The sequence below is a fragment of the Atta colombica genome, unplaced genomic scaffold (assembly GCF_001594045.1).
Source record: "Atta colombica isolate Treedump-2 unplaced genomic scaffold, Acol1.0 scaffold207, whole genome shotgun sequence".
NCBI classification, from domain to species: domain Eukaryota; kingdom Metazoa; phylum Arthropoda; class Insecta; order Hymenoptera; family Formicidae; genus Atta; species Atta colombica.
In genome coordinates, this window is record NW_017259302.1 from 2,185,619 (window position 1) to 2,197,329 (window position 11,711).

The following is an 11,711-nucleotide window of genomic DNA, read 5'->3' on the forward strand; positions in this document are numbered from 1 at the left end:
AAGCCCTAAAGAATAGTCCATTTATCCGCGATTGTTTACCGTATTCGCATTGCATGCTTAACGATAACAGTATCACATACAGGCGTACCTATTCGTAACGAAGGCCGTTGTTCTGCCGCCATAATGAGCCGCACGTGCCGTTGTAAAATACGGGAGAACCGACACGCGGCTGGATTCCGGCCTCTCACGAGTGGTGAACGCATGCTGATCTTTCATTTAGCAAGCTGTTTCGAGCGATACATTTTCCTCATTGCTTGAGATCTCTCGAAAGTCTCTTTCAAACCGTGATTAAAGTGACCAGATTTCTAAACTGAAACACGAAGGTTTCAGGTCGAATTACTCGGAGTTATTCTCTAGAAAAGCAAACGAAAAATATTTTTATAAATTATGAAATTATCATCCGTGTAATTTCGACTTGAGAAAGAAAAAAATTTAAATTTTATACAGTATTACGTATATGTATATAAATATATAGAATTGAATAATATTTATCTTCTAGTTACGTTTGCTTCAGTTGAAGAATATTAAAATATGTATATTTTCTTGATGATGAACACGAATAATTTATCGTGAGGCACACGCCTCTCTCATGTTACGCTCTATCAACTATAGAAATCGCTTTCGATTCTTATCACATTGACTTGAAGTCTAAATGGAGAAGACAGCGTTAATAATTAACAAATCCGAGATGATTTACCAATGTTGCATGCCTGCCAATCTTATGTGCATGCGTTAAGGATAATAACGTATAGCGCGTCAAAAGATCCATTTTGATAATTATTTATTTTCGTTAAAATAAACTAACTACGCCATAGTAATTGGCCGCCAATCAAAGTAATTACGTGCTGCTATATAGCTATAATGTTCGCGAAACGTCTCGACGCCTATGGGGCTTATACATTACTTTTTGTTACCATATGTAGGACTCGGGACGCTTCTCTCTCTCTCTCTCTCTCTCTCTCTCTCTCTCTCTCTCTCTTTCTCTCTCTCTTATTGCGCAAGTTAATTTAAGCACGTTTAAAACGACCGGTCGATCGTTTCGCGACTACCTTCAGCCACTTTTATATCCTGAACGTTTATTTCGCCGTATATCTCATCGTCGATCATTTTATTTTTCCTCGGCGACGATACTATCATAGAGAGATATAAATGTCGATCGTTCATAAAGTAAACGCCAATGACGATAAAACGTAGCTTAATACCTTATATGTGCCAATGATAATAATCTTATATCCTTATGAGAATCATAATTTTATCGTGAAAAATAGGGAAAAAAGATGCAGTTGGAATAAAAATTTTTAAATTGATGGAAAAAGAGAAATATATACACCATATAGGTATTTATATGATTAATGAGTTAATTATTGCACGGATTTTCATGGAAAATACACAATGGAATATACACATATCAAGGTATAGAGAGCAATGCCATTCATTTCCGAGTAATTCTCTGACAAAATATTTTTATTTTGATAAATGTTTAATATTGACTTGTATTATTTGAACATCATCTCGTTGAGTATGATAAGCATATTTAAAGATTTTCGATGCTATATAGCTACGCGAATCTTCTGAGAAATAGCATTTCGTTTCTGGAAATTTAATATTATTATTCGTGAAGAGATTTGCAAATCAGTAAAGCCGAATATTTAACTTTTATAAAGTTGACACTTTAAAATTTTTTTGAATTTTGATGTATAATCCGTCGAATTTTAGTTTCGTCAGATGTTTTAAAAAGTTAAAAAAATTAGGCGTTTAAGTATGAAAAATAATCATCTAATAATAATAAATAATAATAAATAAATATAAATTTAATAGTCACATCTTTAGATACATTTAAGTTAAACGAAATTAGCGATAATTTTTTTATCTCAATAAGAATCAATATAAATTATATTGTAATACTTTGGTAAAAGTTTTGAGACGTTATTTAGAATTTAAAAAAAGACAAATTTTCGGAAATTATTTTTAATCTGTAGAAACTTGTAATTTTTTTTATGAACAAAAAAGTCATTGTAAATATTGATTTTTATTTCGAATAGTACTAATCAGAGAAATTTTTTTGAAACTTATTAGAAACTTGTTAGACTTTATTGTTAATGAATTCAAGTTATCAATATCTTGAAAATAATGGATGGAATTCAGATTATTTAACTGAAACAAATCGATCTTATTACGAAATGTTCTTTCTTATTTAATTATGTGTCATTTTGAAATTACATACAAATGTACACCGTGATGATATACCTACAATGTTGTTATTAATAAACATAATACCATACCAAATATAACCTTGCAATACCAAGGCTATTATTTAACGCTACGTTGGCGAAATTGAATGCGGATCAGGATCAGGTCTGCGTAAATTTAGCGAGTTCAGCTTTCATTGTTGCAAATACTAAACAATCATTTCTCTATATTCATTAAAACGAAAATATATGATTAGCATACTTATGAACATCGAAAATTGAATTCACTAATAATTTTGTTATAAATATATAAAATAAATAGAATATTAATAAGAATTTACAAATTATTGAGTTATTGTAATACTTTTCAAATATTTATGGATGTTTTTCTTGACAATATTCATTTGTCTAATATGAATACACTTGAAATTTTTATTATTTCCCATAGTAACAATTACATAATAATTAACATAATAATTTTATTAATAATAAAAACAATAATTACGTATAATAATATTTAATATAATAAAATGTGTAATGTAAATAAAAATATAATAACATCAAAATTCTATGTGCATCATTATTAAGAATTGTACAGGAAGGAAACAAAAACTTACAGTATAATCAGCATTTTATTTTAATGATCCATCAAAATTATTTTCAGATCTATATTTAACTAAATTTTTAGATACTTTAATAAAATCATTTTTTCCATGTACAATAGATTTATTTTCATCTTGTATTTAGGCAATATTTCGATAATATTATATAACTTTTAGCCAATGATTTATCTTTCGGTGCAATTTCTCATATTTCTATCCATCGTCATTTTGATTCTGGTTCTCGATGAGATTCGTCGGATACAATTCGGCTAAAAAGTAGCGATCGAGAATTGCCAGAGCGTGAAGCACGGATACGATACGAGAAACGCTCCTGCGGGTAGCTAGCAGTATGTGTGTGTATAGATGACATATAGATGTAAATGTTACGCTTCCCCGTTCCGCTGTCGGTGGCTTTGCATCGAAAATGTCAGGTGGCGGATGACGACTCCGGCTTCGCAACGCGACTCGACTTGATCGTTCTCGTTTGACTCGCGGCTGCAATGCGCGGGACATCTGCGGCAAATTGAAATGCTAATTTGAAAGGCACCCCTGGTTTCCTCCTTCGTCGAATAAATTCTGCTTCTATTTTTTGTAAATATTTGCCAGTGTGAGAAACAAAACGGATTTTTCCAAGCGCGATCCGATAGGCTACCGATAGTTTGCGGTCAATACCGTAAAGCCATGTGATTTGCATTCGATCGAAAATCTATATTCGGGTGAAATGAAACAGTTATTATTATTATTTTCTTCGCAATGTTTGTATAATGCTCCGTTTTGATGCAGTTGCTCTGAGTTATTGTTTTTACACAAATGAATTAGTTATTTGAAAAAATTTCAATTATGGTTTTATGAAGATTTCGTTTTAATTTTTTTAACGTATTGTTTTAGAGATAGAAATCCTACACGCGCGCGCACACACACACACACACACACACACACACACACACACACACACACACACACACACACACACACATACATATTTATTTATTTATTGTTGTAGCGTTAAATTTTAGAACTATACAAAAAATAAATGCGGAAAGATAAATGTTTTTATTGCGTTAAATATTTTGATAATATATTATATAATTATATAATACTATACGTTTAATGAAAATTATTTCATTGGACGTATATTATAGTTTATATAATTGATTGGAATGTAAAATAATACCTTCGACAATACGTTATTTATATAACATTTCATATTTGATACATGAAACTTGCAATTTTTTATAAATATATATATATATATATATTGTATGTCGCTTTTAAAACCTATACATGTGTGTTTCGTTATTATTATTATAATCATATTATTTACTTAGGAAATGTGCTTTCTCTTTCTAGCTCCTTTCTAAATAAATTAATATTTTTTTTATTAGAATAAATATGTCACAAAGGAATAACGCAACGATTAGCGGACAATAATAGTGATTTTGTAAATTGGAAAGTGATGTTTTAATGATCGATCTGAAGGCAAGATCGATTCATCAGCGAGAATTAGAAAGTAAGAAAAATGTTGAGTAAGAATGACAGGAGTCGCAACGATTAATGAGCAAAGCTGAAAAGGCGATCTTGAAAAAAAAAGACGAATCTTCTTAATCTTCGTGCTGCGAAGAAGCTCTTGCGGTTTCTATTTCCACTCGTGCAGATAGAATCTCTTTTCACGGAACTTTCCATCGCAATTGTATTGCAGTTTGTTTCCCCCGAGATAATAAAGTTACATCGTGAAACGCATTATCACTTCCGTACTCAAACTGTTTTTCGTAAAAAGTGTGTGTGTGTGTGTGCTTATTTCAACGAAGTACACGTTATATTGTTAATATTGAGTCCTATTTAACGCGTTATTGCACTAAGGGAAAAATGTATTAAACTATGTAATAAATACTGTTGAATAGTACTAACTGAATATTTACTAAATGCAAAATTTATTTAATTGATACAAGATCATTAGATAAAGATAAAGATCATTTTAATTTAATTTATCTATCATTTTTTTTATTTAATAAATGTTCATTTAAGTGTAAGTGAATGTTAAATTACTGTTCAAACAAATATTTATGAAAGTTTTAGTACATTTTTTCCTCGGTACATTAACGCGGAATAAAGTAGAAATTTTGAACGATATCTCTCACCGAGATATTCGTACTCAGGACAATTCTAGCAATCCTCTTTTAAAAAGATTAAAATAAACTTTGATTTATTATTGATTATGTTAATAGTTGTTTTTCATACATGCCCAGCATTCTTTGACATTATCATGTATAGATCAATGCGTTTATACTTTATTTTATCATAGGGGAAAATTCTATTCGCTTTATGTTTTACGATCACTTTCTCGAGTATTTGTGAGATGATACATATCATTGTTTATTTAAAAATGTTTGTTATACATTTGATGCCAATATATTTGTGTGCTACTTTAACGTAAAGCATATATTTATTTAGTAACATAATCGCAAGGTGTTTGAAATGAGCAATATTAATACAACAGTTATATCAAATAAATTTACCAGTTTACTTATTAACAACAATATGATTTCATATGCAATGTGGATCAGGTTTATTGAGCTGAAATGAGCGAAACATATAATACTGATCGCTATTAAATTAATATTAATTTTGCCTATTATAATTAAAAAGGATATGTCCAATGAGATATGTATACGAAAATGCAGAATGCATGTACATGATAATGTTAATTAATATTAGAATTGATACTTATCCAAGCAACCTACTTTCCAAACGTTCTGCATTATTTTTCTCTACATAATATTACAAAAATATTTGCGTTTAGATTTGTTTTTATATGATAACAGACAGATCTCTTTTGAAGGTAAAAGTTGATTTTAGAAAATGATTTTAACTTAAATTGTCATAGAGTTTAATAAGTTGTATTCGGTATTTTACTAAAGATAATGAGAAATTGAGATAAAGAGAGGAGGGAGGAGGATAATTAAGATAAATTGAAGTGGTAATTTAAATAACTCATGTTATTTAGATAAAAATTAATTTATGACTGAACGTACATATCATTTCTCGGTTGCATAGAGTTTTTATTTTTCACATTTCCCATGGGAATGTGTTAGTTTTCTCTTGACACAGTATCTTTATAACTATAAGAGAGGACAGTAACACTCAATTAAATAGTCGTCCTTAATTAACGCGAGAATTGGCAGACTATTGTGGGATCGATTGCGAGATTATAATTGCTATAGTGGCAACTTTCTTTCCTTATTTCGAGAAAATGTAGCCTCCTAGAAGTCGTGACGACAGCTTCTTTGCTTCTGTCTTTCGCGCTCGCATGCACACCGATGAAAGATGTAATTAAGGCGTTTCAATTAGGATCAGTCAGCCATTGTATCTCCATGGAGATAGAGGAAGATTTTCCATCGAGTTTCAGGACCTGAGAAAACGCTCTATAATTAATCACAAAAAACTGATACTAATCACTGATACATTTTCTAGTGAGATTAGATACACGAGAGAGATCGCGTTCCATTTTCTCTTTGCCACGTTTAATTTTTGAACTTTTACGATTTTTTATTTGTTTTAGTTAAGAAAAAATCTGCACAATGTGCGGTTAAAATGTAGTTGATAATGAAAATTAATTTGGAATTTTTGCAATAGTCAATTATTAATACGAGCAATTTATTTATTTGCACATAACTAAATAATAAATTTATTAATTCGACATTTTTAAGGTACATAGTAACTTAACAATAAATTAAAAGTTCTAAAATTAGTAATTCTTCGATATTATTATCTATCAATATTATTATATCATAGCATTGTTTAATACTTTTTTTCCTTTTCTTTTATATAATCTTCAGATATATTTACGTACAGTTTAATTAATTTTAATTAAGAAATGTAATTTATCAAATTAATTTTAGTTTAAGAGTTAAGTTTATAAATATATTTCTTACTTTGATGTTAGAAGATTATATATATATATTTATTTTATTAGTCATTTATTTTATTAGTCATAACGAAATGAAATTATAGCAAAGTCTTTACTTAGGATTATTTTAAAATGATCTTTAAAGTAAAGTTAGTTAATTCAAATTTGCAATTACTATCGTGAAAATTATATGTAAGTGATATCGTCATTAGATCGGGTCATTAGCATGTACAATGCAGAAACCCATGAAGCGAAACTTTGTTATATTAGTGAATAGTAAATGATACAAACTAAAACTATTTATTTGAGTTTATGTAAACTGATCACAGATTTTGATATAATTCCTGATATAATTTCTGATATAAATCCTGATTAATATTTGCTTGTAGTTACATAACTTCGCGGATAGTACATGCAACAAAATCAATTTATATCAGATATACATGATATATTGTAGAACTATCTGCCATTCATTTTTGACAAATTTTAATTTTCAAACTTGTTAATATTTTTAATAATATTAAAAAAATATCTTGTAATATAATATTAGTTAAATACCTCAGTTTGTGTATTTCGAAAAAATGTATTTCAAAATTTATTTATTTCGAATTAAATTTAAATAATTAATATGATTCTTTTTTATTATTTTATAATTGCATCCATGAAAAGCTTTTTTTATTATTTACAATCAGACGTACTGTGGAAAAACCTGGAATTTTCAGGAAATTTTATATTAAAAATTACTGATTTTTTTATGGAATTTTATCGATACTCAAGGAAGTTTTTGGAATTTTACTTTTAAATTTAAATTCTCTTTCTTTCTGAAAACATTTTTTTCTTTAATCATTTTTTTTTTGATAATAGAAAATGTTGATAATCAGTTGGCAATAAATGTGAAATTCACGTATATTTTCGCATATTTCGCCTTCTCTTTTTGCACTATCATTTAGATTCATGGCTTCAATTAGAAGTAACGGAGAAGTAGTGGAGTAACAAATGATAGATATAGTTTCAGATATAGTGAATCAATGTCTTCTATTAATTTTGAATATATATTTGTTTGCGTTGTTTGCACGTAAATTTATTTTAAAAATTAAAAAGTTCATTATAAAATTTCTCTAATCTTACCTAGAATTTTTAATAAAATACCTAGAAAAATATCTGGAGAGAGAAATTCTCAGGAATTTTTAAATAAAATTTCAGTAAACATTCTGACAATTTAGAAAGTATTTACAATAAAAAGAATTTAATTTTTTTGAATCAAAGAAAGAAAGAGGGATTCCATTGTACACTATTAAAAACAAAAAAATTTTAGGATTGTACTCATGCCGGAACAATAAATATTTGCGTATGATAGTAATTTTTTATTAATTTATCAAATGGTTGCAACTGATAATATTTTATAGGCTTATAATCATTTTATTACGCGCATAAAGAAACGTTAGCAAATGGTATCGACTGTACATACGAAGTCCGTAAAAAAAAAGTAATGCCATTGTTTATCGAACCGGACTTCGTATCGAGCTCAGCGATATCAGCAGGATACAGGATAAGTGTGCTAAAACACGTGTGCGCGCACGTCCGATAACATTGTTTTCACATTACATTTAAAACCATACGGTTTTCACGGTTCCATCGACGGACGAATTAATATCTGAGTCACGGATGACTCACACGTCTTCTGACTGGATACCTTTTGGCAAAGGAATCACGTACGGCGAGATTCGTGTTTGCACTTGCACAAAATCTGCGACGATACTGCTGAACGTTTAACACGATCACATCGCTATATAAGCTTCTTTGTCTTCATTTATCTTCCTCGTGCACGTGATCGCATCAATGGTGATGAGAGTTTCATTGCTACTCGACGAATTTTGTCTAGGATAGTTAAACGGAGGCGAGAAATAAAAAGAGCTTGTTATTTATTTGAAATTTAGACGTTGCTGCTCCTTTTTCTTTCTTATTTCTCGTGCACACGGAACTTAATTTTATTAGGTCGACGACAGGTTGAATCTCCTTTTCAAATTGAAAAAGAAAGAGATGAAGATAATTTTTTGATAGCCATAATCGAATTTTTGAATTATTTTTACTGCACATCTCTTGTATATATTTATATTGGATAACAGAATGATATAAATTAATAAAAATAAGATCTTTATATTTTATTATCCGGAAAAAATTTATTTTTTTTATACAATTTTCCTTTTTACTTTTAAAAATTTAGAAAAACTAGGTATATTATAATAAAATGTTTGAATTTTTAAACTCTTCAAGTATAATACTTTGTAATACTCTTAAAATAAAAAAGATATTATTCTATGTATTCTATGTATAAATTCCAATACATAAATCTCTAATGTGAGAATTACATCATGTTTATAAATTTAAGATATTTATTAAAAACTAATATAATGTACTGCAAAGATTTATTTGATTGTATTTCGAACAGACAGATATTTTTATATAATTTAATATTGAACAGACTGTAAACTGTTAAGGTTTTATTTCTTTGAAATTTATCCATGGAGATGGAGACATTTTTCATTTTTCCAATGAGCTATAAATAACAAGATTCGATGTTGCGAGTACAAAACTCTAGCAAGGCGGTAGCGAATAAAACAATAGCAAAGAGACGAGAATGGCTTTGAAAAATTTAAAGAATTCGATTCATGAAATATTTTCAGCTCGCATTATTCTGAGTAAAAACAAAAACGTTAAAAACGCCCAAATATAAACCCATTTATATTCTAACTTTAATGTCTGATTTTTGATATTAAAGAATTGATTAGTGGAGAGTCAAAGCAAATATTATTAATATCGATAAAGTGATTTTAATTTGAAAGATTTATTTTTATAGTTAAATGTAAAATCTGATTTGTTAAGTCTTATTATATTTCAATTGTCTGTTGAACAAATTTGTATATTTTAAATTTGTATATTTTTTTAACTAAGCGATTTATATTTTTCTCATAATTTCAAATATATTCATGTTTGAATGATTAATAAATAATAAAATTAGGGAATTTTTTACATTTTTTGAAAATAAAATCTGTTAATATAAATTATTAAATTATTCATATTTTTGATATTTAATATTTAATTAAATAAAAATATTGAATACTGTGAGAGCAAACCTCTGAAGCAAATTCGCGCGTTATACAATTATAATACATCCGGATACGTATAATATCGATTTTGTCGATCGTTCTACGCTACAATGCCACATTACAATCGATCACTCGCTAGTTCCGGATCGCTTTGTATATTCCATAATTCTACACATATATGATTAGGTGATACATTTGTTTCGGAGCTCGGAATAAAACAATACGGAATACATAATTTATATATGAAACAGTATAATATAATTTTTTATATTAAAATTTTTTTCAATTAATCCTATGTATTTTTTGTATTGTTGGACATGAATAAATGTATATATAAAACAGATAATATATAAGAAAATATATTATTTAAAGAAAGATAATGTATGAGATAAAGTAACTCAAGTTCAGTTGAGAAATGAGAAAAATATATACTAAAATATACTAAATATATACTAAAATATATACTAAACTAAGGTTGCATAGAATCCTGTTTCTGAGCAATAAGGATAGTCATATCGCTTTTATAGGTCAAGTAAAATCTATGATCCTTATACCTCGTATATCGTATCCCTGAGTGCAACATGATTCATGACTCACAATAAATGCGAACAAACGGATCTTGTTAAGTCGTTTAAAAGGATTCCAAAGATGCTATACATACAAGTGGAAATATGGCGACGGTGATATGCACGGGCCTATCGGCGATTCGATTACCGGATCAGCCTTGACACACTCGTATAGCCGCGTAACGACAAAAACGTTACATGGTTGACCGGTATCGTGAATTGTGATCGTTTGCGGGATTGTGCGATGATTAGGCTCGATTTTAAGCTCGATTTTTCATTTACTGGTTAACTTGTGATTAGGCTTAACCTGATGATAATGTCAAAATTATATTTTTCTGTCTATAGTTGATCAGTGAACTGATAAATTTATAGTATGAATAACTTTAAAGTTTTCACCACAAAACTCCAAAATCAATAATTTCGTGTTTAATTATAATAAGAAAAAATATAATTTTTATATTATTACTAAATTAAATGAAATTAAGTTTAAATCATAAGTTAACTAAATACAATGATAAATTTCTTTAACAAATTTAACGATTTCAATTTTTCTTCGATATGGACGAGTTTTTTTCCGAAAATTGTAGAGTAATTTTGATCAGCACTTTTCGATAAAATTCTAATTAAATTTGAGACCTGGGATTATAAACATCCTCATACATATCCTTACTGAAGTAATTAAAATTGATTAAAAAATTTAAAAATTAAATCTAAATTTAAACAATTTAGAAATTATAAAATGCAGGATTCTTTTTTGATAAATACTTGTGTCTTTCAATATCCTGTCGCAGGAGTTTAAATGTTTAATGTTTCATTAAAATTTTGTTTTAAATAATTTTTTAAATAATTGATTGTGGAAGATAAAAGTATACATTTTCTTTTTCTCTCTTTCTGTTCTTTTTTTATAAGCAATTCCAAAACGACAATTTTTTAGTTATGTCGTTGTTGTAACAAATGAGCGATATATGATTTGTTCAAAACATACTGAGAAAAGAAATTATTTCAGTTCATTAAATTAATTTAATTCGTCTTTATTTCTTTTGATGAAGAATGTATGTATTTAAGTGAAACATATTATATATGATTTAACTTTACATATATTCTCCGACGAAAGAAATAGAGACGAGCTAAATTCATTTAATTAAATGAATAATTTTTCTTTAGTATAATGGAACTTATTTACAACACTTTTACATGCGTTTTATTTACTTCTTCCATTAGGAAAATTTCAAACTCCATCAAGAATAATAAAATATGATGCAAAATGTATCCTTTCAAAGATGCGTATAACTCCGTTTCTTTTTCACGAAGGAGCTTTAAAAATATTATATATATATATA

At 28.1% G+C, this 11,711-nt stretch overlaps 1 protein-coding gene across 1 annotated transcript in view; it reads left to right on the forward strand.

Moving 5' to 3' along the window:
• The window catches only part of LOC108687562, a 159,132-nt gene that overhangs the window by 461 nt on the left and 146,960 nt on the right, over positions 1 to 11,711 (forward strand). The window lies entirely within an intron of this gene.